The 27,386-nt window shown below is 39.0% G+C and overlaps 1 non-coding gene across 1 annotated transcript; it reads left to right on the forward strand.

Moving 5' to 3' along the window:
- Positions 1 to 21,671: 21,671 nt before the first annotated feature.
- Positions 21,672 to 21,775, forward strand: LOC112713591 (small nucleolar RNA R71). The gene has a single exon (XR_003158561.1). It is a non-coding gene; the product is annotated as a small nucleolar RNA R71 (small nucleolar RNA).
- Positions 21,776 to 27,386: the final 5,611 nt, after the last annotated feature.

Here is a 27,386-nt window from a genome sequence, read left to right on the forward strand (position 1 = left end):
TTCAAGTCTCTCTAAAAGTAAAGTGGGCTATCTATGAAATTGGGCCAGCTACAACAACAATACTTTAGTAGAAAATTGTGCTGAGGATTAATGCAGCAAGTGGCTTCAAACCGGTTAAGCCCAACTGTTTTCGGAATTTTAATCCAAACCAAGATTCTCCAGGTAACCATTTATTCCATTCATTTGTCTGTTTACACTTAGCTTGCTCAATCTTTGTTTGAATAGCAGCTTTTGGTTGAATATCCGTGTAAAATATTTGTTGGTTAACTTATATCTGTCACATAATCTATATACTACCATGGTTACGAATAGAATAATGGTGGACGAAATTATGATTCGTACTCCTTGTACTTGTATGAAATTTAATTCGAGATAATAGCTCTTTACTATGTGTGGTCACAACTCCGTTCAACTAACCAGCAAGTGTACTGGTTCGTCCAAGTAATAAACTTTACGTGAGTAAGGGTCGATCCCACAGAGATTGTTGGTATGAAGCAAGCTATGGTCATCTTATAAATCTCAGTCAGGCGGGTTATAATTGATTATTGATTTTCGAATAATAATAAATAATAAGCAGGAAATAAAGATAAATAACATAGGATATAAATACTTATGTAAATTAATGGTGGGAATTTCAGATAAGCGTATGGAGATACTGTGCCCTTTCTTTTTCTACTTTCCTACTTCTTCCTTCAATCCTTCTTACTCCTTTCCATGGCAAGCTGTATGTAGGGCATCACCGTTGTCAATGGCTACATCCCATCCTCTCAGTGAAAAAGGTCCAAATGCTCTGTCACAGCACGGCTAATCATCTGTCGGTTCTCAATCAGGTTGGAATAGAATCCCTTGATTCTTTTGCGTCTGTCACTAATGCCCAACCTTCAGGAGTTTGAAGCTCGTCACAGTCATTCAATTCCGGAATCCTACTCGGAATACCACAGACAAGGTTAGACCTTCCAGATTCCCATGAATGCCGCCATCAATTCTAGCTTATACCACGAAGATTCTGATTAAGGAATCTAAGAGATATGCGCCCGGCCTAAGGTAGAACGGAAGTGGTTGTCAATCACGTGCGTTCAAAGGTGAGAATGATGATGAGTGTCACAGATCATCACATTCATCAAGTTGAAGTGCAACGAATATCTTAGAATAGGAATAATGAGAATTGAATATAAACAGTAGTAATTGCATTAAAACTTGAGGTATAGCAGAGCTCCACACCCTTAATCTATGGTGTGTTGAAACTCCACCGTTAAAAATACATAAGTGAAAGGTTCAGGCATGGCCGAATGGCCAGCCCCCTAAAACGTGATCAATAGTCTCCTCAGATGAAGAATAAAATACAACTGAGACCAAAGATGTCTAATACAATAGTAAATTATCCTATTTATACTAGACTAGCTACTAGGGTTTACATGAGTAAGTAATTGATGCATAAATCCACTTCCGGGGCCCACTTCGTGTGTGTTTGGGCTGAGCTTGATCTATCCACGAGCTGAGGCTTCTTTTGGAGTTGAATGCCAAGTTGTAACGTGTTTTGGGCGTTCAACTCCAGGTCGTGACGTGTTTCTGGCGTTTTACTCCAGACAGCAACATGGAACTGGCGTTGAGCGCCAGTTTACATCGTCAATACCCGAATAAAGTATGGACTATTATATATTTCTGGAAAGCTCTGGATGTCTACTTTCCAAAGCTGTTGAGAGCGCGCCATTTTGAGTTTTGTAGCTCCAGAAAATCCATTTCGAGTGCAGGGAGGTCAGATTCCAACAGCATCAGTAGTCCTTTGTCAGCCTCCTATCAGAGTTTTGCTCAAGTTCTTCAATTTCAACCAGAAATTACCTGAAATCACAAAAAAACACACAAACTCATAATAAAGTCCAGAAATGTGAATTTAACATAAAAACTAATGAAAACATCCCTAAAAAGAGCTTGAACTTACTAAAAACTACCTAAAAACAATGCCAAAAAGCGTATAAATTATCCGCTCATCACAACACCAAACTTAAATTGTTTCTTGTCCCCAAGCAACTAAAAATCAAATAGGATAAAAAGAAGAGAATATACTATAAATTCCATAATATCAATGAATATTAATTATAATTAGATGAGCGGGACTTGTAGCTTTTTGCTTCTGAACAGTTTTAGCATCTCACTTTTTCTTTTGAAGTTTAGAATGATTGGCTTCTCTAGGAACTTAGAATTTTGGATAGTGTTATTGACTTTTCTAGTTAAGTATGTTGATTCTTGAACACAACTACTTATGAGTCTTGGCCGTGGCCCTAAGCACTTTGTTTTCCAGTATTACCACCGGATACATAAATGCCACAGACACATGACTGGGTGAACCTTTTCAGATTGTGACTCAGCTTTGCTAGAGTCCCCAATTAGAGGTGTCCAGAGCTCTTAAGCACACTCTTTTTGCTTTGGATCATGACTTTGACCACTCAGTCTCAAGCTTTTCACTTGGACCTTCATGACACAAGCGCATGGTTAGGGACAGCTTGATTTAGCCGCTTAGGCCTGGATTTAATTTCCTTGGGCCCTCCTATCCATTGATGCTCAAAGCCTTGGATCCTTTTTACCCCTTGCCTTTTGGTTTTAAGGGCTATTGGCTTTTTCTGCTTGCTTTTTTTTTGTAAGCCTTTGATTTTTCACTGCTTTTTCTTGCTTCAAGAATCAATTTTATGATTTTTCAGATCATCAATAACATTTCTCTTTGTTCATCATTCTTTCAAGAGCAAACAATTTTAACATTCATAAACAACAAGATCAAAAATATGCACTGTTCAAGCATTCATTCAGAAAACAAACAGTATTGTCACCACATCAATATTATTAGACTAAATTCAAGGATAAATTCGAAATTCATGTACTTCTTGTTCTTTTGAATTAAAATATTTTTTATTTAAGAGAGGTGAAGGATTCATGGAGTTATTCATAGCTTTAAGACATAGTTACTACTACTAATGATCATGAAGTAGAGACACAAAACATAGATAAACATATAATATAAAAACCGAAAAGCAGAAAGAAATAAGAACAAGGAATGAATCCACCTTAGTGGCGTCTTCTTCTTGAAGGACCAACAATGTGCTTAAGCTCTTCTATGTCCCTTCCTTGCCTTTGTTGCTCCTCCCTCATTGCTCTTTGATCTTCTCTTATTTCATGGAGAATGATGGAGTGCTCATGATGTTCCACCCTTAGTTGTTCCACATTGTAGCTCAAATCTTCTAGGGAAGTGTTGAGTTGTTCCCAATAGTTGTTAGGAGGAAAGTGCATCCCTTGAGGCATCTCAGGGATTTCTTGATGATGAGCTTCCTCATGCATCTCTTGAGATCCGTGGAGGGTCTCTCTTGCTTGCTCCATCCTCTTCTTGGTGATGGGCTTATCCTCTTCAATGAGGATGTCTCCTTCTATGATAACTCCAGCTAAGTAACATAGATGGCAAATAAGGTGAGGAAAAGCTAGCCTTGCCATGTTGGAGGGCTTATCGGCTATTTTGTAGATTTCATGGGAGATGACTTCATGAACTTCTACTTCCTCTCCAATCATGATGCTATGAATCATGATGGCCCGATCTACAGTAACTTCAGATCGGTTGCTAGTGGGAATGATGGAGTGTTGAATGAACTCTAACCATCCTCTAGCTACAGGCTTGAGGTCCAGTCTTCTCAGTTGAACTGGCTTGCCTTTGGAGTCTCTCTTCCATTGAGCTCCTTCCACACATATGTCCATAAGGACTTTGTCCATCCTTTGATTAAACTTGACCCTTCTAGTGTAGGGGCGTTCATCTCCTTGCATCATGGGCAAGTGGAATGCCAACCTCACATTTTTCGGACTAAAATCTAAGTATTTCCCCCGAACCATTGTGAGATAATTCTTTGGACTCGGGTTCACACTTTGATCATGGTTCCTAGTGATCCATGCATTGGCATAGAACTCTTGAACCATTAAAATTCCAACTTGTTGCATGGGGTTGGTTAGGACTTCCCAACCTCTTCTTCGGATTTCATGTCGGATCTCCGGATACTCATTTTTCTTGAGTTTGAAAGGGACCTCAGGGATCACCTTCTTCTTTGCCACAACATTATAGAAGTGGTCTTGATGGCTTTTGGAGATGAATCTTTCCATCTCCCATGACTCGGAGGTGGAAGCTTTTGTCTTCCCTTTTCCTTTTCTAGAGGATTCTCCGGCCTTAGGTGCCATTGATGGTAATGGAAAAACAAAAAGATTATGCTTTGATCACACTAAACTTAAAATATTGCTCGCCCTCGAGCAAAAGAAGAAAGAAGAGAAGAGGAAGAAGAAGAAAATATGGAGGAGAGTGAGGGAAGGTGTTTCGGTCAAGGTGTAGAAGATGGGGGTTTGTGTTGTGTGAAAATGAAGTAGAATGGAAGGGTATATATAGGGAGGGGAGTGGGTGTAGTTTCGGTCATTTAGGGTGGGTTTGGGTGGGAAAGGTTTTTGAATTTTGAAGGTGGGTGGGGTTTATAGGGAAGAGTGGATGGATGTGAGTGGTGAAGGGGGTAATTGGGAAGAGAGGTTGAGGTGATTGGTGAAGGGTTTTGGGGAAGTGTGTTTATTGGAAAGAGAGGATGAATGTTGAGAAGAGGGGAGAATATGTTAGGTGGGGATCCTGTGGGGTCCACAGATCCTGAGATGATCCTGTGGGGTCCACAGATCCTGAGGTGTCAAGGATTTACATCCCTGCACCAATTAGGCATGTAAAATGCCTTTGCACACCATTCTGGCGTTTAAACGCCGAAGTGATGCACACTCTGGGCGTTCAACGCCCATGTGCAGCATGTTTCTGGCGTGGAACGCCAGTTCCATGCTTGTTACTGGCGTTCAGCGCCAGCTTTCCTCAAGGCACATTCCTGGCGTTCAAACGCCAGGATGTTGCTTGTTTCTGGCGTTCAGCGCCAGAAACATGCTCTGTTATGGCGTTGAACGACAGCCAAATGCACCTTACTGGCGTTTAAATGCCAGTAAGTCCTTCCTCCAGGGTGTGATTTTTCTTCTGCTGTTTTTGATTCTGTTTTTAATTTTAATAATTTTTTCGTGGCTCCACATGATCATGAACCTAATAAAACACAAAATAACAATAAAATAAAATTAAAATTAGATATAAAAAAATTGTGTTGCCTCCCAACAAGCACTTTTTTAGTGTCATTAGCTTGACAGTGGGCTCTCATGGAGCCTCACAGATATTCAAAGCATGAAGAGGGCCACCCAACACCAAACTTAGAGTTTGACTGTGGGGGCTCTTTTTGACTCTGTACTGAGAGAAGCTTTTCAAGCTTCCTCTCCATGGTTGCAGAGGAAGGTCCTTGAGCTTTAAACACAAGGTAGTCCCCATTCAATTGAAGGACTAATTCTCCTCTGTTAACATCAATCATAGCTTCTACTGTGGCTAGGAAGGGTCTTCCAAGGATGATGCATTCATCTTCTTCCTTCCTAGTGTCTAAGATTATGAAATCAGCAGGGATGTAAAGGCCTTCAACCTTTACTAACATGTCTTCTACTAATCCATAAGCTTGTCTTACTGACTTGTCTGCCAATTGAAGTGAGAATAAGGCAGGCTGTACCTCAATGATCCCCAGTTTCTCCATTACAGAGAGTGGCATAAGATTTATGCCTGACCCCAGGTCACACAGAGCCTTGTTAAAGGTCATGGTGCCTATGGTACAGGGTATTAAGAATTTACCAGGATCTTGTCTCTTTTGAGATAGAGTTTTCTGAATCCATGTATCTAGTTCACTAATGAGCACGGAGGATTCACCTTCCCAAGTCTCATTACCAAACAACTTGGCATTCAGCTTCATGATAGCTCCTAGATATTGAGCAACTTGCTCTCCAGTTACATGTGATGACAAGTCATCTTAGCCTAGTTTTACTAGTCTTTTTCTTTGTTTTCATTTAGTTTTATGCACTTTCTTAAGCCATAAGTAAGCCAATTGGGTTGAAATTCATGTTATCTTTGACTCAATCAATCATGTATAAAATGATGTATTTTCATGAGATTTTGTGCTATAATTGTCATATATTATGGAAAAGAAACAATCTCATGATTTGAAGCATAGCTTTGATGTTTTTGATTGATTGATGATAGGTGAAACAAAGCTTGGAAGGAGGTTGCAAGAAGGGACTTGGAAAGAGAGATTTACGTTTGAGCTAACATTTGAGGAAAACGTTAACTCAAACGTGAAAAGAAGATGAAGAATGCCCTGGAAGAAGCCAACGTTTGCGCCAACGTTTGCCTCAAACGTTGAGGCAAACGTTGGCTGAAAACAAGCCCCTGGGAGAAGCAACGCCTGCGCCAACGTTTGCCTCAAACGTTGGCTGAAATCAACACCCTGGGGAGACCAACGTTTGCGCCAACGTTTGCCTCAAACGTTGAGGCAAACGTTGGTTGAAAGAAAGCAAGGGAGGAAGGCAACGTTTGCATCAACGTTTGCCTCAAACGTGAGGTCAAACGTTGGCTATATCTTAGCAAGGAAGAGACCCCTGATTGATGATGATTGATGAGCCACATTTGCGCCAACGTTTGCCTCAAACGTTGGGCCAAACGTTGGCCAAAAAGGGAGCATGGGGGAGCCACGTTTGAGCTCACGTTTGACCTCAAATGTTGAGCCAAACATGGATGACAGCATTTTCGGCCTAGCTGTATAATTGTTCACATGGCACGTTTGAGTCAACGTTTGCCTCAAACGTTGGCTCAAACGTGAAAGCTACATGGCCCGGTTCAAGAATTGATTTCTTCCCAACTCCAAGAGCAAGCAACAGAGGCATGATTCAACCCAATTCCATCAAGGCTGATGCCAAGGCATCTTAGGCTAGTTTCACTAGCATTTTTCTTTTAGTTTTAGTTGTTTTATACATTTTCTTGAGCTTAAAGTAACCAAGAATGGTTAATTGAACAACAAAGCAATGAACCATCCAAACATTATGATTTTGATGCAATTTTCATGAGTTTTTAGTGATATTACTTGAATACTATGAATGGATGAATTCTCATGAAATCTTGCAAGACTTTGATGCAATTGTTTGGATGATTTCAGGGAAGAAGAGGCTAGGCAAGGAAGCAACAAGAATCAATAAAGGAAGCTTGATTATTAAATGGAACGTTTAAGCTCCAGTTTAAGGTTAAACTGGAGCTTAAACGCCAAATTCATAAGTAGAAAGGAAATGCTGTAACTGGCGTTTAACCTCCAGTTTGACCTCAAACTGGAAGTTAAACGCCAGGATGAAAAATGGCACTAATGAGCATTCCACGTTTAACCTCCAGTTTGACCTCAAACTGGAGGTTAAACGCCAGAATGATGAATTGAACTAAGGGAGGCACAAAAGCATTTCCACGTTTAACCTCCAGTTTGACCTCAAACTAGAGGTTAAACGTGTTCGACACTTCATTTCTCACCAAGAAGCATTCCACGTTTAACCTCCAGTTTGACCTCAAACTGGAGGTTAAACGCCAGAAGCTAGATAGGCACCAGGAGAGTTCCACGTTTAACCTCCAGTTTGAACGTGTTCGATGGTCATTCTCCTCCAGGGTGTGATTTTCATTTCCAAGTTTAACCTCCAGTTTGACCTCAAACTGGAGGTTAAACGTGTTATATGGGACAGTTTGACCATGCCTTCTTCAAACATAAATAACTTGAGCTACAAAACTCCAAATGAGGTGATTCAAAATGCATTGGAAAGAAGACATCTAGAGCTTTCCAAGCATATATGGCATGCATGGTGGATACTAAAAATTGAGGGCGAAAACAGCCCCGTAATGTGCATAGAAGAGAATACCAACATGCAATCAGGCCAGCTGACCTCTTCACCTTCCATGGAGTATAACTCGAGTTGTAGAACTCCAATTGAGGTGCTTCCAGTTGCATTGGAAAGTAGACATCCATAGCTTTCCAACGAGGTATAATAGTCCATATTTGGCATCAAATTGGCAAGGTTGACAAGAGGACAAAGTGACGACTCAATGAAAGGGAAGTGTTTCCACGTTTAACCTCCAGTTTGACCTCAAACTGGAGGTTAAACGTGTTCGATCCTAATTCCCTCCAGAGCTTGCTTTCTTCATTTCCAAGTTTAACCTCCAGTTTGACCTCAAACTGGAGGTTAAACGTGTTCGATATATTCACTCTCCTGGGTTGCTTTCTTCCAATTCCACGTTTAAGTTTTAGTTTGACCTTAAACTAAAACTTAAACTTCAACTCAAACACCACCAATTGAAAAGGTTTCTGGGCCAATTTTATTGAAGTTTAAGTTAGCAATTGAGCACAAATATTAACTTAAACTTATTATGGCATGAAACCCAATTGAATATCATGGCTTATGGGAATTGGGCCTGAAGAATTGATGAGTCTGGAACTTCAAATTGTTGAGTCTTGTGTCATTAATTGTTTATCACTTAGTTTGCTCAATGAATGTTGCAGAATTGTATCACAGCCTCATCAGGATTTTGGACCATAAGCCTAAAGCAAAAGGGAATCAAGGAAAGGCCTCAAAGCCCAAGAAACACAACAGAAGCTCAATTTAGAAAGTGTATAAATAGGATAGAATTGAAGTTAGTTAGGACTTTTTTAATTTTTTGACACCTTTGGACACTTTAGAATTTTCATACTGTAATTGAATTCTGAGCTATGACTCACTAAACCCCTTTCATTGGGTTAGGGAGCTCTATTGTAATTCAATGAATCAATAATAGTTTTATCTTCTTCTTCAATCTTTTCTCTTGAATTTTGTTAGAAAGCTTCTCGATCTAATTCCATTGGGTAGTTGTCTTGGGAAAGAAATTACCCATAATTGGAATCCTTCGGAACCTTGGGAAAGGAATGATGGATTCATGCTAGAGAAGCTTCCTCACAGTGAATTGGATTGGGGTTTGGATGGATATTGTGACATGTAATCCTACCAAATTGTGGTCCATGAAGCTGTGTGGTATAATCAGTGATCAAGCTTCATCTCTTCTTATGAACATTTAAACCAAGGGATTGGGAATTTGTTTGTTTTTAGAGAGAATTGGTGAGCCAAGGGATTGGGATCCAATCATATAAGATTGCCAAGCAAAATTTAATGAATGCATTGGTTGAGGAAGAGATAAAATGTTTTGATTCGGAGATCTCAATATCTCCTAACACCCAATGAACTCCCATCTCTCTGATCTATCCCTTTCTATTTACCTTCTGCAATTTCAATTCATGCAACCACCCCCATCCCTTTTAATTTCAGCAATTTAACTTCTCGCACTTTAATTCTCGCAATTTAAGATTCAGTCATTTCAATTCCTTGCAATTTACATTTCCCGCCAATTTACTTTATGCAATTCACACCCAATTCTTGATTCCGCTCAACTAATCAAACTTCTAATTCGAATTGCTCATTCAACCAATCCTTGTGGGATTCGACCTCACTCTATTGTGAGTTTTTACTTGACGATAACCGGTGCACTTGCCGGAAGGAATTTTGCCGTTCGTGCAATTTCCCTTAATCGTAGCTATACCCAGTTATAGCGCACCAAGTTTATGGCGCCGTTGCCGGGGATTGGTTTTCGATTGACAATTCTCCAATTGGAAGTTAACTAGATTGAGCATTTTTCTTGTTTTGTTAATTTAGTTCAAGTTACTTGTTGATCTTAACTTCTGCACTCTGTGATTTGCTTTTTCTTTCTTTATGCCTTTAAATTCAAGCAACTAACTCACTAACCCACTAACTATTTGAATTAATTCCTCACTGCTCTAACCATACTCTTCCATTAACCAAGAGTATTCCACTTGTTTGTTGCTTGTGGTGTGTTCTTGTATGACAGGTAGGAGAGGAGAGACATCAACTCCTCCATATACCGAACCAGAGAGGACCCTTCATAGACTTAGAAGGGAAGCAAGAAGGAAGAGGGTACTGGGAGAAGAAGAATCTGAAGGAGAATCTGAGGACAACTTTGAGGAAGCTCTAGATCTCAACATGGATAGAGAATTTCACAACCATGAGAGGGATGATGGAAACAATGCCATTCCTGAGAGGAGGGTTCTTGGTTCATACATAAACCCAACCTCTGGGAATTGTGGTAGTAGCATTCAGAAACCACCCATTCAGGCCAACAATTTTGAACTCAAACCACAGCTAATCTCACTGGTGGAAAACCATTGTTCATTTGGTGGGAGTGCTAATGAAGATCCAAACCAACATCTCACAAAATTCTTGAGAATTTGCGACACTGTGAAGTCCAATGGAGTCCAGGATGATGCCTATAAACTGCTCTTGTTCCCATTTTCACTTAGGGACAAGGCAGCTAAGTGGCTGGAATCATTCCCAAGGGACAGCCTAACAACCTGGGATGAGGTGGAGAGCAAGTTTCTGGCACGTTTCTACCCCCCACAAAAGATCAATAGGCTTCGATCTGAGGTTCAAACCTTTAGACAACAAGATGGTGAGACGCTCTACGAGGCATGGGAGAGGTTCAAAGAGTTGACAAGGAATTGCCCACCAAACATGTTCCCTGACTGGGTGCAATTGCACATCTTCTATGATGGACTTTCTTATGAATCAAGGAAGGCTGTAGACCATTCATCAGGAGGTTCATTGAACAGGAAAAAGACTGTGGAAGAAGCCATTGAAGTGATTGAGACAGTGGCTGAGAATGAGTACTACTATGCTTCAGAGAGACACAACACTAAGGGAGTCATGGAGCTGAACCATGTTGATGCAATTCTAGCCCAAAACAAGGTGTTTGCCAAGCAACTAGCAGAGCTTACCAGGAAGTTAGACACAAAGCAAGTGGCTGCAATACACACACAAGATCAAGAGGAAACAAACACTGAAGGAGATGATTGGGAAGAGGCCAACTATGTGGGAAACCAACAAAGGCAACCATATGATCCACATTCCAACACTTACAACCCAGGATGGAAAAACCACCCAAACTTTGGGTGGGGAAACCAGCAAACCCAACCACAAAACCACAAACCTTACAACCATAACCAACACAACAATTCCACATACCAAAACTCCAACCAAAGATCATACCAAACCACACAAAACACTTACTCCCAACCACCATATAATGGCCAAAACAATCAAACTGCCCAACCCAATCCGAACCAACAATTTCAAGACCAATTAAACAGGATAGAAAGAATGCTTACAACCATGGGTCAAGACATAATCGAATTGAAAGCCTTTAAGGAAGAAGTAACTTCCAACTTGCAAAACCAAGGAGCTGCCATGCAGAAGCTAGAAAATCAAATTATGTATTTGTCCAAGCAAACCCCTGGGCCAAGCGTTTCTCATGCTGCCAAGGCTATTGCAAGGGAAGAATGTAAAGCCATAACCCTCAGAAGTGGAACAAAGCTAAAAGAGATCTCAAAGGAAACCACAGAGGATGAAACAAAGGAAAATGTGAGAGACAAGGAACAGGGACAATCCTCTACACCTTCTGCAACAAGAGAAAAAGAAAAAGAGGTCCTGAAGCCTTATACACCCAAGGCACCATATCCTCAATGTTTGATGAAAAGAGAGAAGGACGGCCAATTCTCCAGATTCTTAGAGATTTTCAAGAAGCTTCAAATCAACATTCCTTTTGCTGAGGCAATAGAGCAAATGCCACTCTATGCAAAATTCTTGAAGGAATTAATGACCAAGAAGAGAAGCTGGAGGAATGAGGAAACTGTGTTGTTAACTGAAGAATGCAGTGCCATCATTCAACACAAATTGCCTCAGAAATTGAAAGATCCAGGCAGTTTCCAAATCCCTTGCATCATAGGAGAAGTCATGGTGGAGAAGGCCTTGTGTGACTTAGGGGCCAGTATCAATTTGATGTCTCTAACCATGATGAGAAGAATGAAGATTGAAGAAGCCAAACCAACAAGAATGGCCCTGCAATTGGCAGATCGAACTTTTAAATTCCCTCATGGAATAGTTGAGGATTTGTTGGTAAAAGTGGGAGATTTTATATTCCCTGCCGATTTTGTGGTGTTGGATATGGAGGAAGAAGCCAAGGCTTCAATCATTCTGGGAAGACCCTTCCTGGCTACTGCTGGAGCCATCATAGATGTCCAAAAGGGTGAACTCACTCTTAGACTACATGATGAGAAATTGGTGTTTAATGTATTCAAGGCAATGAGCTATCCATCAGAATCACTTCAGGAATGCATGAGGGTGGATGTAGTGGACATTGCAGTACAAGAAACCTTTGAGGAAACAACAAAGGAAGTGGCAGAGGAGGAGTTCACCAAGGATATGGAAGTTAGTGACATCAAGGCTACTGAAACAACCATGCCAAGCATGCCAGAAAGAGTGAAAGAAGAGAAGGAAGCACCAAAATCTGAGCTCAAAGCATTACCCCCTAATCTCAAGTATGCATACTTGGGTAGTGATGAGAGCCATCCTGTTATCATTAGCTCCGCCCTTAGCCAAGAACAGGAAGAGGAATTGATCAAGGTACTACAAACCCATCAAGATGCCATTGGATGGACCCTAGCTGATTTGAAGGGGATAAGTTCATCCATATGCATGCATAAAATCTTGTTAGAAGAAGATGCTAGACCCTCCATTCAAGCTCAGAGAAGATTGAATCCCGCCATGAAAGAAGTGGTACAAAAGGAGGTCATGAAGTTATGGCAGGCAGGGGTAATCTACCCCATTTCAGATAGCCCATGGGTTAGTCCCATCCATGTAGTTCCCAAGAAAGGTGGCATAACTGTGGTGCCAAATGAGAGGAACGAACTCATACCCACAAGAACTGTTACTGGGTGGAGGATGTGCATAGACTACAGGAAGCTCAATGAAGCCACTAGAAAAGATCATTTCCCACTTCCATTCATGGATCAGATGCTTGAAAGGCTTGCAGGACATGCTTATTATTGCTTCCTAGATGGATACTCAGGCTATAATCAGATAGTAGTTGATCCAAGAGATCAAGAGAAAACATCATTTGTTTGTCCATATGGAGTGTTTGCGTATAGACGCATGCCCTTTGGATTGTGCAATGCACCTGCAACTTTCCAAAGGTGCATGCTGTCCATCTTTTCGGACATGATCGAAAAGTTTATTGAAGTTTTCATGGATGATTTTTCTGTGTTTGGAAATTCTTTTCCTAGCTGCCTACACCACCTTGCCTTGGTGCTTAAGAGATGCCAAGAGACCAACCTAGTATTAAACTGGGAAAAGTGTCATTTCATGGTCACAGAAGGTATAGTCCTTGGCCACAAAGTCTCCAATAGAGGCATTGAGGTGGACAGAGCTAAGGTGGAACTCATTGAAAAACTACCTCCACCAAGTAATGTCAAGGCAGTTAGGAGTTTTTTGGGACACGCTGGCTTTTACAGAAGGTTTATTAGAGACTTTTCTAAAATAGCCAAACCTTTGAGTAACTTACTTGTCTCTGATACACCCTTTGTATTTGATGAAAATTGCATGCTAGCCTATGAACTTTTAAAGCAAAAACTTTCCTCTGCACCTATCATTGCCCCACCTGATTGGAACTTACCTTTTGAACTGATGTGTGATGCATCAGACCTTGCTATTGGGGCAGTGTTAGGTCAAAGGAAAGACAATTTGGTACATGTGATTTACTATGCCAGTAAGGTCTTGAATGATAACCAAAGGAATTACACAACCACTGAAAAAGAGCTCTTGGCAATAGTCTTTGCATTTGACAAATTTAGATCCTATCTCATTGGATCTAAAGTCATTGTTTTCACTGATCATTCAGCTTTAAAATACTTACTTGCTAAACAAGAATCCAAACCAAGACTTATTAGATGGGTTCTTTTGTTGCAGGAATTTGACATTGAAATCAAAGACAAGAAGGGTGTAGAGAACAAAGTGGCAGACCATTTATCAAGGATACCATGTGAAGAAGGAAGCACACAAAGCACACATATAAATGAGTGTTTCCCTGATGAACAACTCATGGTAATTCACAAAGCACCATGGTTTGCGGACATAGCAAACTTCAAGGCCACTGGGATTTTGCCGTTGGAATTTAACAAGCATCAAAGGAAGAAACTGGTAAATGATGCCAAATACTTCATCTGGGACGAACCATACTTGTTCAAAAAATGTTCAGATGGCATACTCAGAAGGTGCATATCAGAGGAAGAAGGAAGGGAAGTCTTATGGGACTGCCATGGATCCCCTTATGGAGGACATTTTGCAGGAGAAAGAACAGCAGCTAAGGTGTTGCAGTGTGGCTTCTATTGGCCCACTATCTTCAAAGATGCAAAGGAACTAGTGAAACGCTGTCATGAATGCCAGAAAGCGGGAAACCTGCCAAGAAGAAATGAAATGCCACAACAATTCATTCTGGAACTTGAATTGTTTAATGTATGGGGAATAGATTTCATGGGACCCTTTCCCACCTCATACTCAAATAATTACATTCTTGTGGCAGTAGATTATGTCTCCAAATGGGTTGAAGCAATAGCAACTCCAACCAATGATAACAAGGTAGTCCTGAACTTCCTTAGAAAACAAATTTTTTGCCGTTTTGGGGTTCCAAGAGCAATCATCAGTGATGGAGGAAGCCACTTCTGCAACAAACCATTAGAGACATTGCTTCTGAAATATGGAGTCAAACACAAGGTAGCCACACCATACCATCCACAGACAAGTGGGCAAGCCGAAATATCTAACAGGGAACTCAAAAGAATCCTAGAAAAAACTGTAGGAACTTCAAGGAAGGATTGGTCGATGAAGCTAGATGAGGCCCTTTGGGCATATAGGACAGCTTTCAAAACACCAATTGGAATGTCTCCCTACCAACTAGTATATGGAAAAGCTTGCCATTTGCCACTGGAGTTGGAACACAAGGCATTCTGGGCCTTGAAACTCTTGAACTTAGACAGCAAAGCTGCTGGAGAAAGAAGGATGTTGCAAATTCAAGAGTTGGAAGAATTCAGAGCTGAAGCTTATGAGAATGCCAAAATTTACAAAGAAAGAGCAAAGAAGAAGCATGACAGCGACATAGCCCCAAGGAAATTTGAAGAGGGACAAAAAGTATTGCTCTACAATTCTAGGCTGAAGCTATTCCCAGGGAAGCTAAAATCAAGGTGGTCTGGACCATTCCTTGTCACCAAGGTCTCCCAATATGGACAAGTAGAAATCATGGAAGAAAAGTCACAACGAACCTTCACTGTGAATGGTCAAAGACTCAAACATTACTTGGGAGATGTGGATGAAAAGGACAAGGTTAAATATCACCTCAACTGAGGAAGACAACCGTCAAGCTAGTGACGTTAAAGAAGCGCTTGTTAGGAGGCAACCCAACCTGAGGTAATACTCATTTGCTTTTTCTTTTATTTGTTTCAATAAAAAGGTGAAGTACTTTCTGTGCATTGCAAGGAATTAAGTTTGGTGTTTCACACCAAACAATGAATTTGTGGATCAATAATTCAAAGGGGAATGTGTGACTCTAAGTTTGGTGTTCCACCATATAGATTACTTGAACACAACAACCTTTGAATTATATGAAAGGAACAACCATTCTAAGCAATCACAAAAATGCTTAAAATCCTTAGCAGCAACTTCATTCCAAGAAGAATTCAAGGATTCAAAGAGCAGAGGAGTAAGTAGGAGACTAAGTTTGGTGTTCACACACCAACTTAAGACTCAGACACTTGCCCATATATAGTGAGCTAACCATTCAAGTGCTTGAGAAGCAAGCAACTTCATCACTCCTTGCAGGAAAGGAAACAAGGATCTTAGAAAGAACATGAATCAACAACTAGGAGAAGAAGGAGAAATCAAATTGTTTCCTGGCAACAAAGAGAAAACAAGAAATTTCACAAGGTGGTGTTGTTCCTTGACCTTTCTTTAAAAGGCAAACAAAAGCATGCTTGTTCTGGTTTAAACTGAAATTGTTGAATTTTTCTGAAATGTGAAGTTTTTAGTATGTTTGTTTGTTTATTGCTTTGAATAAAGAGAATGCCTAGATGTTTGGATATAACTCACCTTCTTAAACAAATGCTTGCCATGCTTGTTCTGTTTCCAAAAATTAAAGAAAAGTTTGAACAAAAGTAACTTGGCTCAATTAGTGACAAATTAAGTAGCATTAAGTGGTGGTATGCATGCTTGATTGTTTAGTTAGCTCACTGAAAATTGAGTGTAGAATTATCATTTTTTGTGTAGAAGTTGAATACTGTCTATGATCTTGATGAATAAATGTCCTTGGCCATGAAAAAGAAAGAAAAAGAAGAAGAAAAGCCACTGAAAAGGGCAACCAAAAAGCAAAAGAATTAAGAAAATAAGCTAGGCACCAATGGTTTGAACTTCTGAGACATATGCCTGTGGTGTTTATGTACTAGGATCTGCTTGGATGAATAGGTTCTGTGGAGTGTTTCAACACTTGGTAACTTGGGTTAACTAACTCGGGATTATCAACCAAAAGTCCATTATCCTAGCTACAAAACATTTAGTCACACAAAGAGGTGCTGGGCACCAATGTCTCAAGAAGAAATGTGAACTAAAATGCCTGTAGTGGAAATGTGTAATGCACTGATAAGAAAAAAAAATGCCAAAGGCTTGTGCAACACATGACACTGAGCAAACAAAGAGCAAAGAGCTCTAAGAAAAAGAAAAACAAAGAAACCAAAGACATAAGGATAACAAGAGGCCATAGCAGTGTGTGATGGATGCAATGAAAAAGTGATAATTCTACTTGATAAGTATGAAAAAGTGATGCTGCAACTTTCTGCATAAAACCCTTCTGATGAACTTCAAGTGCTTGCTAATGTAGCCAATGTAATTGCTTCCTGTTTCATACTTTCTTCTCAAATAACTCAGGACTTGCTTAGGGACAAGCAAGTATTAAGTTTGGTGTTGTGATGCCAAGGCATCTTAGGCTAGTTTCACTAGCATTTTTCTTTTAGTTTTAGGGTTTAGGGTTCAAGAATTGATTTCTTCCCAACTCCAAGAGCAAGCAACAGAGGCATGATTCAACCCAATTCCATCAAGGCTGATGCCAAGGCATCTTAGGCTAGTTTCACTAGCATTTTTCTTTTAGTTTTAGTTGTTTTATACATTTTCTTGAGCTTAAAGTAACCAAGAATGGTTAATTGAACAACAAAGCAATGAACCATCCAAACATTATGATTTTGATGCAATTTTCATGAGTTTTTAGTGATATTACTTGAATACTATGAATGGATGAATTCTCATGAAATCTTGCAAGACTTTGATGCAATTGTTTGGATGATTTCAGGGAAGAAGAGGCTAGGCAAGGAAGCAACAAGAATCAATAAAGGAAGCTTGATTATTAAATGGAACGTTTAAGCTCCAGTTTAAGGTTAAACTGGAGCTTAAACGCCAAATTCATAAGTAGAAAGGAAATGCTGTAACTGGCGTTTAACCTCCAGTTTGACCTCAAACTGGAAGTTAAACGCCAGGATGAAAAATGGCACTAATGAGCATTCCACGTTTAACCTCCAGTTTGACCTCAAACTGGAGGTTAAACGCCAGAATAATGAATTGAACTAAGGGAGGCACAAAAGCATTTCCACGTTTAACCTCCAGTTTGACCTCAAACTAGAGGTTAAACGTGTTCGACACTTCATTTCTCACCAAGAAGCATTCCACGTTTAACCTCCAGTTTGACCTCAAACTGGAGGTTAAACGCCAGAAGCTAGATAAGCACCAGGAGAGTTCCACGTTTAACCTCCAGTTTGACCTCAAACTGGAGGTTAAACGTGTTCGATGGTCATTCTCCTCCAGGGTGTGATTTTCATTTCCAAGTTTAACCTCCAGTTTGACCTCAAACTGGAGGTTAAACGTGTTATATGGGACAGTTTGACCATGCCTTCTTCAAACATAAATAACTTGAGCTACAAAACTCCAAATGAGGTGATTCAAAATGCATTGGAAAGAAGACATCTAGAGCTTTCCAAGCATATATGGCATGCATGGTGGATACTAAAAATTGAGGGCGAAAACAGCCCCGTAATGTGCATAGAAGAGAATACCAACATGCAATCAGGCCAGCTGACCTCTTCACCTTCCATGGAGTATAACTCGAGTTGTAGAACTCCAATTGAGGTGCTTCCAGTTGCATTGGAAAGTAGACATCCATAGCTTTCCAACGAGGTATAATAGTCCATATTTGGCATCAAATTGGCAAGGTTGACAAGAGGACAAAGTGACGACTCAATGAAAGGGAAGTGTTTCCACGTTTAACCTCCAGTTTGACCTCAAACTGGAGGTTAAACGTGTTCGATGGTTTTCCTTCCTCCAGGGTGTTTTCTTCATTCCACGTTTAACCTCCAGTTTGACCTCAAACTGGAGGTTAAACGTGTTCGATCCTAATTCCCTCCAGAGCTTGCTTTCTTCATTTCCAAGTTTAACCTCCAGTTTGACCTCAAACTGGAGGTTAAACGTGTTCGATATATTCACTCTCCTGGGTTGCTTTCTTCCAATTCCACGTTTAAGTTTTAGTTTGACCTTAAACTAAAACTTAAACTTCAACTCAAACACCACCAATTGAAAAGGTTTCTGGGCCAATTTTATTGAAGTTTAAGTTAGCAATTGAGCACAAATATTAACTTAAACTTATTATGGCATGAAACCCAATTGAATATCATGGCTTATGGGAATTGGGCCTGAAGAATTGATGAGTCTGGAACTTCAAATTGTTGAGTCTTGTGTCATTAATTGTTTATCACTTAGTTTGCTCAATGAATGTTGCAGAATTGTATCACAGCCTCATCAGGATTTTGGACCATAAGCCTAAAGCAAAAGGGAATCAAGGAAAGGCCTCAAAGCCCAAGAAACACAACAGAAGCTCAATTTAGAAAGTGTATAAATAGGATAGAATTGAAGTTAGTTAGGACTTTTTTAATTTTTTGACACCTTTGGACACTTTAGAATTTTCATACTGTAATTGAATTCTGAGCTATGACTCACTAAACCCCTTTCATTGGGTTAGGGAGCTCTATTGTAATTCAATGAATCAATAATAGTTTTATCTTCTTCTTCAATCTTTTCTCTTGAATTTTGTTAGAAAGCTTCTCGATCTAATTCCATTGGGTAGTTGTCTTGGGAAAGAAATTACCCATAATTGGAATCCTTCGGAACCTTGGGAAAGGAATGATGGATTCATGCTAGAGAAGCTTCCTCACAGTGAATTGGATTGGGGTTTGGATGGATATTGTGACATGTAATCCTACCAAATTTTGGTCCATGAAGCTGTGTGGTATAATCAGTGATCAAGCTTCATCTCTTCTTATGAACATTTAAACCAAGGGATTGGGAATTTGTTTGTTTTTAGAGAGAATTGGTGAGCCAAGGGATTGGGATCCAATCATATAAGATTGCCAAGCAAAATTTAATGAATGCATTGGTTGAGGAAGAGATAAAATGTTTTGATTCGGAGATCTCAATATCTCCTAACACCCAATGAACTCCCATCTCTCTGATCTATCCCTTTCTATTTACCTTCTGCAATTTCAATTCATGCAACCACCCCCATCCCTTTTAATTTCAGCAATTTAACTTCTCGCACTTTAATTCTCGCAATTTAAGATTCAGTCATTTCAATTCCTTGCAATTTACATTTCCCGCCAATTTACTTTATGCAATTCACACCCAATTCTTGATTCCGCTCAACTAATCAAACTTCTAATTCGAATTGCTCATTCAACCAATCCTTGTGGGATTCGACCTCACTCTATTGTGAGTTTTTACTTGACGATAACCGGTGCACTTGCCGGAAGGAATTTTGCCGTTCGTGCAATTTCCCTTAATCGTAGCTATACCCAGTTATAGCGCACCAAAGGCCAAGGCCCAAATGAAGGCTTAATGATCATTTGAAGAAAGTGTATAAATAGCTTAGGATTTGAAGTTTTTGGGGAGCTTTTCTTTTTGGAGCTTTCTTCTTAGAATTTTTAGAGAGCTTTTCTTTTAGAATTTTCATAGTGCTTACGGAGGAGAGCTTACTTTGCATTTTAGAGAGTTTCTGGGAGGAGAATTGAATTCTCTTCCTCTGGGTTTTATTGTTTTCTTTTCTACAAAGCTTTACTTGAGTCTTGGGTGTTGAGAATTGAGGAAATTCTGTCTCAATCTCACCTTGAGATCTCTCTCTGTTTTGAGCTACTGCACGTTTGAGAAATTGATATTTGAATTCCTTTATTCCACTGCTTGATCTTCAATTCTCTTGCAATTGTTTTCAGAACTTGGATCTAGGAAGGCATTGAGATCTAGACTTAGTTATCTAGTCTCTTGAGTCCTGAGATCTGGAATTTTCATTTTAAATTTCCTTGTTTAATCGCTACACCAAGCTGATTTTCATTTTCGTTTAAGATCTGGTTTAATTGAATCCATCTTCTACTCTTCCGTTTGTTGAATTTTACTTTCCTTGGTTAATTTCTGCAATCCCATATCCCTAACCCATTTAAGTTTCTGCAATTTATATTTCTTGCAATTTAAGTTTCTGCAGTTTACATTACTTGCACTTTAAGATTCAGTTCTTTTTCTTTTTTTGTTCCCTTTAATTTCCTGCGAATCACCCACTCCCTTTTACATTCTCTGTAATTTAATTTCTGTCAACACAATTTCACACAACCAACACTTGTTTGCTTGACTAAATCAACCACTAAACTAAAGTTGCTCAATCCTTCAATCCTTGTGGGATCGACCTCACTCCCGTGAGTTTTATTACTTGATGCGACCCGGTGCACTTGCCGGTGAGTTTTGTGTCGGATCTTTTTCCGCACATCACATCTTCATCCTCTTCTGAGGAGGAATAGTTTTCAGAGCTCATGAATGGCAGAAGGAGATTTAGTAGAATCTCTATGGTCTCTATATGAGCCTCAGATTCTTTTAGGTCCTCAATGGAGAACACCTTCTTGTTTGAGAGACGTCCCAGGAGGTCTTTCTCACTAGGATTTTCATCCTTCTCCTCCCTTGTGCATTTGGCCATATTGATTACTTCAATGGCCTTGCAATCTCCTTTTGGATTCTCTTCTATATTGCTTGGGAGAATACTGGGAGGAGTTTCAATGACTTTCTTACTCAGCTAGCCCACTTGTGCCTCCAGATTTCTAATGGAGGACCTTATTTCACTCATGAAACTTAAAGTGGCTTTTGACAGATCAGAGACTAAGTTTGCTAAATTAGAGGGGCTCTGTTCAGAATTTTCTGTCTGTTGCTGAGAAGATGATGGAAAAGGCTTGTTATTACTGAGCCTATTTCTTCCACCATTGTTAAAGCCTTGTTGAGGCTTTTGTTGATCCTTCCATGAGAAATTTGGATGATTTCTCCATGATGAGTTATAGGTGTTTCCATAAGGTTCACCCATGTAATTAACCTCTACCATTGCAGGGTTCTCAGGATCATAAGCTTCTTCAGAAGCTGCCTCTTTAGTACTGTTGGATGCATTTTGCCATCCATTCAGACTTTGAGAGATTATGTTGACTTGCTGAGTCAACACTTTGTTCTGAGCCAATATGGCATTCAGAGTATTAATTTCAAGAACTCCCTTCCTCTGAGGCGTCCCACTATTCACGGAATTCCTCTCAGAAGTGTACATGAATTGGTTATTTGCAACCATGTCAATAAGTTCTTGAGCCTCTTCAGGCGTTTTCTTTAGGTGAATAGATCCACCTGCAGAATGGTCCAATGACATCTTGGAAAATTCAGATAGACCATAATAGAATATATCTAATATGGTCCATTCTGAAAACATGTCAGAAGGACACTTTTTGGTCATCTGCTTGTATCTTTCCCAAGCTTCATAGAGGGATTCACCATCTTTTTGCTTGAAGGTCTGAACATCCACTCTAAGCTTGCTCGGCTTTTGAGGAGGAAAGAATTTATCCAAGAAGGCCGTGACAAGCTTATCCCAAGAGTCCAGGCTATCTTTAGGTTGTGAGTCCAACCATGTTCTAGCTCTGTCTCTTACAACAAAAGGGAAAAGCATGAGCCTGTAGACTTCAGGATCTACTCCATTCGTCTTAACAGTCTCACAAATCTGCAAGAACCCAGTTAAAAACTGGTAAGGATCTTCAGATGGAAGTCCATGAAACTTGCAGTTCTGTTGCATTAAAGCAACTAATTGAGGTTTCAGCTCAAAATTGTTTGTTCCAATGGCTGGAATGGAGATGCTTCTTCCATCAAATTTGGACGTTGTTTTTGTGAAATCACCAAGCATTCTCCTTGCATTATTGTTGTTGGGTTCGGCTGCCATCTCCTTCTCTTGTTCAAAAGTTTCAAAATGGTTGCCTCTGGATTGTTGTAATTTAGCTTCTCTTAGTTTCCTCTTCAGAGTCCTTTCAGGTTCTGGATCAGCTTCAACAAGAATGCCTTTTTCCTTGTTCCTGCTCATATAGGGAAGAAGAGAACAAGAAAAGAAAGAGGAATCCTCTATGTCACAGTATAGAGATTCCTTTATGTTAGTAGAATAAGAAGAAGAGGGAAGAAGAGTGAAGAAGAATGGGTGAGGAGAGAGGTAGTGATTTGAGATGAAGAGAGGTGAAGAGAAGTGTTAATAAATAAATAAATAGAAAAGGAGGAGAGATAGAAAATTTCAAAAATAATTTTGAAAAAGTAGTTAGTGAATTTCGAAAATTAAAGATAAGATATAATTAAAATTAAAATTTAAAACAATCAGTTAATTTAAAAAAGAATTTTGAAAAAGGGATGAGATCTTTTCGAAAATTAGAGAGGAAAAAGTAGTTAGGTGTTTTTGAAAAAGATAAGAAACAAACAAAAAGTCAAATAGTTAGTTGAAAAAGATATTAAAGTCAAATTTGAAAAGATAAGAAGATAAGAAGTTGGATAAGATATTTTGAAATCAAATTTTTGAAAAAGATAAAATTTTGAAAAAGATATGATAAGAGATAAGATAAAAAGATATGATAAAAAGATAAGATTTTTAAGAAAAAGATATTTTGAAAAAGATTTAATTTTCAAAATTAAAATTGATTACTTGACTAACAAGAAACTAAAAGATAAGATTATAGAATTTAAGGATTGAACCTTTCTTAACAAGAAAGTAACAAACTTCAAATTTTTGAATCAATCACATTAATTGTTAGTAAAAATTCAAATTTTTTTTTAAAAGATAAGAAAAAGATTTTGAAAATAAATTTTTAAAATTTTGAAAATTATAAAAAAATGAAAAAGATATGATTTTTGAAAAAGATTTTGAAAAGATAAGATTTTTTAAAATTGAAAATTTGACTTGACTTATAAGAAACAACTAATTTTTAAAAATTTTTGACCAAGTCAACTCAAAATTTTGAAAATTTGGAGGGAAATAAGGAAAATATATATTTTTTTATTTTTGAATTTTTAATGAGGAGAGAGAAAAACACAAACATGACCCAAAACATAAAAATTTTGGATCAAAACACAAGATGCATGCAAGAACACTATGAATGTCAAGATGAACACCAAGAACACTTTGAAGGTCATGATGAACATCAAGAACATAATTTTGAAAAATTTTTTATGCAAAGAAAACATGCAAGACACCAAACTTAGAAATCTTTAATGCATTGATTCTAACAAACAAAAAATGCATATGAAAAAAACAAAAGAAGCAAAATAAGAAAACATCAAGATCAAACAAGAAGACTTACCAAGAACAACTTGAAGATCATAAAGAATACCATGAATGCATGAATTTTTGAAAAATGCATAATAATTCTTTTAAAACATGCAATTGACACCAAACTTAAAAATTGACTCAAGACTCAAACAAGAAACACAAAATATTTTTGGTTTTTTATGATTTTATGATTTTTTTGGTATTTTCTTTATTTATTTTCGAAAAAAAGGAAAAAAAAAATTTTGAAAAATTTTTGAAAACAAAACAAAAAGAAAATTACCTAATCTGAGCAACAAGATGAACCGTTAGTTGCCATACTCGAACAATCCCCGGCAACGGCGCCAAAAACTTGGTGGACGAAATTGTGATTTGTACTCCTTGTACTTGTATGAAATTTAATTCGAGATAATAGCTCTTTACTATGTGTGGTCACAACTCCGTTCAACTAACCAGCAAGTGTACTGGGTCGTCCAAGTAATAAAGCTTACGTGAGTAAGGGTCGATCCTACAGAGATTGTTGGTATGAAGCAAGCTATGGTCATCTTATAAATCTCAGTCAGGCGGGTTATAATTGATTATGGATTTTCGAATAATAATAAATAATAAGCAGGAAATAAAGATAAATAATATAGGATAGAAATACTTATGTAAATTAATGGTGAGAATTTCAGATAAGCGTATGGAGATACTGTGCCCTTTCTTTTGCTACTTTCCTACTTCTTCCTTCAATCCTTCTTACTCCTTTCCATGGCAAGCTGTATGTAGGGCATCACCGTTGTCAATGGCTACATCCCATCCTCTCAGTGAAAAAGGTCCAAATGCTCTGTCACAGCACGGCTAATCATCTGTCGGTTCTCAATCAGGTTGGAATAGAATCCCTTGATTCTTTTGCGTCTATCACTAACGTCCAGCCTTCAGGAGTTTGAAGCTCGTCATAGTCATTCAATTCTGGAATCCTACTCGGAATACCACAGACAAGGTTAGACCTTCCGGATTCCCATGAATGCCGCCATCAATTCTAGCTTATACCACGAAGATTCTGATTAAGGAATCTAAGAGATATGCGCCCGGCCTAAGGTAGAATGGAAGTGGTTGTCAATCACGTGCGTTCATAGGTAATAATGATGATGAGTGTCACGGATCATCACATTCATCAAGTTGAAGTGCAACGAATATCTTAGAATAGGAATAATGAGAATTGAATAGAAACAATAGTAATTGCATTAAAACTTGAGGTACAGCAGAGCTCCACACCCTTAATCTATGGTGTGTAGAAACTCCACCGTTAAAAATACATAAGTGAAAGGTTCAGGCATGGCCGAATGGCCAGCCCCCTAAAACGTGATCAATAGTCTCCTCAGATGAAGAATAAAATAAAATTGAGACCAAAGATGTCTAATACAATAGTAAATTATCCTATTTATACTAGACTAACCCATTTAAGTTTCTGCAATTTACATTTCTTGCAATTTAAGTTTCTGCAGTTTACATTACTTGCACTTTAAGATTCAGTTCTTTTTCTTTTTTTTTTGTTCCCTTTAATTTCCTGCAAATCACCCACTCCCCTTTACATTCTCTGCAATTTAATTCCTGTCAACACAATTTCACACAACCAACACTTGTTTGCTTGACTAAATCAACCACTAAACTAAAGTTGCTCAATCCTTTAATCCTTGTGGGATCAACCTCACTCCCGTGAGTTTTATTACTTGATGCGACCCGGTGCACTTGCCGGTGAGTTTTATGTCGGATCGTTTTCCGCACATCAAGTTTTTGGCGCCGTTGCCGGGGAATTGAATAGATTGACAATGATTAAGTGAGGTGGTAGTTTAGATCAAGCACTTTCTCTTTATTTTTTTTCTAACCCACTAACTGTTTGAATTTTTGCTTAAGCTAACTAAAACTTCATTCTAGCAATAGAGTGAAGTATCACTGGTTGTGTGTTTCTCTTATTTTGTTTGTATGTCAGGTACAGGGAGAGCTATTCCTATTTTATTTGAAGCTGACCAGAGAACTCTCAGGAGAATAAGAAGAGCTGAAAGAGGGAAAGGTATCGTTGGAGAGGAAGAATCTGAGGAAGAATATCACGAGATAGAAGGAGATTCATCTAATCCCAATCCACCAGGGGGAGCAGCTAACAACAACAACAATCCACCACAGAGGATAGTTTTGGCCTCCTACACATTTGCAAATCCCAGACACTGTGGAAGCAGCATCTTAACTCCCAATGTCAATGCAATCAACTTCGAACTAAAACCACAACTCATTACACTTGTCCAGAACAATTGTTCCTATGGAGGCAGCCCATTGGAAGATCCTAATCAGCATTTATCTACCTTCTTAAGGATTTGTGACACTGTCAAATCCAATGGCGTGAATCCTGAAACTTACAAACTTCTGTTGTTCCCATTCTCATTAAGGGACAAGGCTGCAGAATGGCTTGAAACTTTTTCCCAAGGAAGTATCACTAGTTGGGATGATTTGGTGACTAAATTTCTAGCCAAATTCTACCCACCCCAAAGGATAATCAGGCTGAAAACCGAGGTGCAGACATTCACTCAATTAGATGCTGAATCCTTGTATGAAGCATGGGAGAGGTACAAAGCTCTAATCAGAAAGTGTCCCCCAGAAATGTTCAATGAATGGGATGTGCTGCAGAATTTCTATGAAGGCCTGACATTGAAGTCTCAAGAGGCACTAGATCACTCCGCTGGAGGTTCTTTACAACTGATGAAAACTGCTGAAGAAGCCCAGAATCTTGTGGATATGGTGGCCAACAATCAATACTTCTTTGCTCATCAAAGAAACCGCCAACCATCACAGAGAAAGGGGGTACTAGAACTGGAAGGAGTGGACTCTATTTTGGCTCAAAACAAGATGATGCAACAACAAATTCAACAACAGTTTGAACAAATGGCCAAAAGAATTGACAGCCTTCAAGTAGCAGCTGTGAACACAAGTCAACCATCAACTGTATGGGTGCAGAATGAAGAAAGCCAAGAAGAGCAACAACAGGAGCAAGTGCAATACATGCATAACCAAAATTCTGGACAGAATGAAGTTTATGGTGATACCTACAACCCTTCCTGGAAGAATCACCCCAACCTTAGATGGGGAGATAACCATAACCATAACCAACAGCCATGGAAAAGAAACACAACCCAAAATAACCCAAGAAACAACCAGCAAAACAACAATCAAAATTCATTCAGAAAACCACAAAACATTTACCCCAACTCTAACCATTATTCAACCCATAACCAACCCACCAACCAAAATACCTATCATCCACCACCCACATCTCACAACCAACCACAAGCATCACCATAATCTCAAAGAATCACTAACTTGGAAACCTTTATAGACAAAATGTGGAAACACCAAGAAATGACGGCCAAGAATCAAGAAGCTTCCATCAAGAACATGGAAAGACAAATAGGCCAGCTCTCTAAACACTTTGCAACAGAGAGACCATCAAGTTCACTACCAAGTGACACAATCCCAAATCCTAAGGAAGAGTGTAAGGCAATACAGTTAAGAAGTGAGAGAACATTGATGAGCAACAATGACACTACAAGGAAACAAGTGGAGAGCAGCAAAAAGCCAACAGATACAGAGGAAACCAATGATCAAAATATGGTGCCAAACAAGAACACAGAGAACCCCAAAAGAAAAGAAGATCAGCCAATCAATATACATAAGGAAGAAGAAGAAGCGATTCAAGGACAACAGAAAAAGGAGAAGAACCTCACCCCTCCACTGCCATATCCACAGAGGTTCAACAAAGAAACCAAAGATCAACACTTCCGCAAATTCCTGGAAACTTTCAAGAAGCTGGAAATCAACA

The sequence above is a fragment of the Arachis hypogaea genome, chromosome 9 (genome assembly GCF_003086295.3).
Source record: "Arachis hypogaea cultivar Tifrunner chromosome 9, arahy.Tifrunner.gnm2.J5K5, whole genome shotgun sequence".
Taxonomy (NCBI): Eukaryota; Viridiplantae; Streptophyta; class Magnoliopsida; order Fabales; family Fabaceae; genus Arachis; species Arachis hypogaea.